We start from the raw sequence: 3,314 nt of genomic DNA, 5'->3' as shown, positions 1-3,314 counted from the left end.
CGACACTATGAGCTGATATTAAGCATTCGTTGAAGATATATCTATCCGTCGAAGACGGATTTCTCTGGTGCGATTTAAGCAACGGTCGTGTCACGTCAATCTCTAGAAGCTCTTTCTCTCCAAATGGATAACGAAACAAATATTAGAAATCAAAATGCAAGAATGTCTTATAATCGTTGCTCGAGAGCATTAACTGTTTTCGGATCGTAAGCAAAAAATTGAAACATTTTAAAATGAATAGAGGAATATTAAAAAAAATCTTTTACTTAATGTTAAATAAATTTATTTCGATCCAATTATCAAGATATTGGGGAAACGATCGAGTTAGAAATAAGAAACACCAATGGGAAAATGTAATCTCAAAATTTTCATGCCGAGGAGACTTCGATTGTTTTCAAAGTATCTGTCAGAGAAGAAGCGCGTGACTTTTGGGACATCTTGTAACACATTCCCCGGATTCGAACGCGCGTCATCGTGTGAGACGCGCTTGAAAAAAAGGAAAAAAAAAAAAGATAATGTAACGCCGAGAGTGATCGAATCACGGGCACCTGCCTAAGCGGTCCACTGTAGAAGCCGCGGGCAATCTAAAAGCCGCGCGAATTACAGGGTCCGCCATCATTACTCGCGAAGAAAGGAAGCGGCTCCGACAAGAAAAAGAGAGAGAGAGAGAGAGAATGAGAAAGAGATGGAAGGGAATGAGCGGTGGGATCCCTTATGAAATAATTGCGGATTTTGCTATCTGATCGCGACATAGATGGCCGTATAGAGAGCGCCAATGGAAGAAAGCTATCTACGTCACGTATACGCTCTCCGCGTTTGCGGGGGAGAAGTACGCGATACCCCGAAACTTTTGACCCGCGGGGACCTTTGAAAGGTGCTCGGAAAGGCGCCCCGCGACGATAAAACGACGTGGTCCGAAAGATAATTTGCGATCCCCTTCTTGTTAGCCTTTCCTTTTAATCGAGAAAACGGGGCCACGTCGCCGCCGTTATTTTCACAGCGACGAGTTATCGTGCGCAGAATCTTAATATTGTATATTGATCGGAATAAAAAAAAATCGGAATAAAAAAAAACACGGTTATTTTTTTATAAAATTTTTATTATTATAAAAAAAATCATAATTTTAATAAAAATTATACATTATGTCTCTTAAAAGAGTAGGAAAGAGAAAGAGACGTATTTAACGTCGTGCATAAATAATCTCTTAAAACTAGATGTAATATTTTTATCCAGAGAAAGTTTACAATAATTAAATTGAATTAAGTTATGTGAGAGATATAAATTTTTGTCCCTTAAAAAAATTTCGATCCTTTGTCATGTGGGTTAAGCTGTATTAATCGGTGTGACGGTGGTGCGATCATTATATTTATAATCGATATAATCGCGCATCGGTATCCGCAAGATCCGCGATCAGCTGACCAACCCCACCCAGCGACCACCACCCACGACGAGCGAAACAGACGGGCAGGATCACCGGGCAGCAGTAGCGACTCCCTATCATCGGCGTTGCGAATGTGCTGTCGCGTGGCGAGACGCAGGAGGTTCGTTTTCTCCTCTACGGGGAATCATTCCGGAAGGCATTCTCGGAAGAAAAGGTCGGAACCGTCTTAACGCCAACGCCACGTTCCTTGCCACGTGCCGCGCCGCGTTGCCACGACGACGAAGGTTACTGCTCGTTCTCTCGCTCCCTCGCTCTCGACATTACATAGGAGAAATACCTGTAAAGGGATCTCGAGGACGATGGTAAGAGCCTGCCGAGTGGATGGAGCGAAACACTCGGCTAAAAGTAACCGTCGACCGTCATGGCTCGTCACTGATCGAGCCACGGTCAAGTTTCGGATAGCACTCGAAACTTCACGCAGCGCGAGCGATGCGTTAAATTAAATAAAAGGATTTAAATTTATATATGACACATTTGAAAAAAAAAAAAAAAACGACGGAAATTCATTTTATATAATATTACGTGCGCTAAATAAGGAATAAGTTAACTTTTGCCAAAGTACGAATATATAAATGCATAACGGTTAACTGTCATTTTCCAAATAGCGTTGAACAATAATTTAACGCGAACTTCTGTTTCAAGGGTATATAAGAAAGATATATTTTATTGAAATTGGATCAATTTATATCAATTATTCCGATCAATGTTAATCGCTTTGGCAAGCGGTTATTTAATTGGATCTTAGGGTACCCGACGTGCCGGCGTCAGCTGGAAGCTAACGTCCGCGGCACGCGGTCTGATCACCTTTTGAAAAATGATTCATTAGGGAACTAATCGACGAATCAAAGCGAAGTATGGGGGGAAAGGGGGGGAGGGGAGGGAAAGGGAGACTTTGAGAGATCTAGCGCCTTCTGCGAGTCCGTGTGTTGCCATGGCGACGCAGTCGCTTGACGTTGCGACGGGTTCTTAACGCCGCGTCGGGGTGGATGCCGGGTGACCAGACGGGGAGTGAGAGGCGTTGGGGAGGTGGGGTGGAGGGGGCGGGGGGGAAGATGCAGAGCCGCACGGCGCGGATGAGAGATAAATGTAATGCGTTGTAACGAGGGGGGAGGCCACGGGCAAAGCGATTGTAGGGATCCCGCGACCAAGTACCACTCCATTGTGTGGAGCGCGACTAACTGACTCGGCCCAAACAATTTGTCGGCGCGTGCGGGACGCACGCTCTCTCGAACACCCAATCCCCCAATCGTCGCGACGAGCGATCTCTTTTACGGGGTTGCTTGCGAATCCGGTGGGCGGATATATATACATACATACGCGTCGGCGTGAGCGAAAAAGAGAGACGGTCGCGTGTGTACGCGTGTTATCTCCAATTTGTAAGAGGGGAGAGAAAAGAGAGAGAGAGAGAGAGAGAGAGATAGGGGTTTGTATCGAAGGGGACTCTCTCGTCGGCTTCTCTCAGAATTGATGCTTCTATAATTAAAAATTTCACTTGAGATAATTCGATGTTACTTATCGAAAACAGAGTTATTCGAAGAAGCTTTCGAAATAATAAAATAAATTAACATATTTTTTTTTATATTCTTGTACAATTTTAAATATTGCAAAGCGACGTTCAAAGACTCTAAGCATGGTGGCAAAAGAAAAAAAAAATGAAAGCTTTAAATTTCTCTTGTTGTATAAACGATCTAACTTGAAAAGTTAAAGCTTCTATATCCGCATAGACATATTCTTCTCTTCGCCGTTATTATTTTTCCTTAAATTTATAGTCGAAGGCAACGAGAAGAAATGAGAAAGGGGAGAAATCAGAGAACGCTAGGAAGCCTAGGATTAATGCTGTTACAGAAACGTCGCGGTGCCACGTGTCAGATCG

This window comes from Polyergus mexicanus, unplaced genomic scaffold (assembly GCF_030449975.1).
Source record: "Polyergus mexicanus isolate NDT 795.1 unplaced genomic scaffold, iyPolMexi1.0 SCAF_17, whole genome shotgun sequence".
Taxonomy (NCBI): domain Eukaryota; kingdom Metazoa; phylum Arthropoda; class Insecta; order Hymenoptera; family Formicidae; genus Polyergus; species Polyergus mexicanus.
This window is presented reverse-complemented; position numbering follows the sequence as displayed.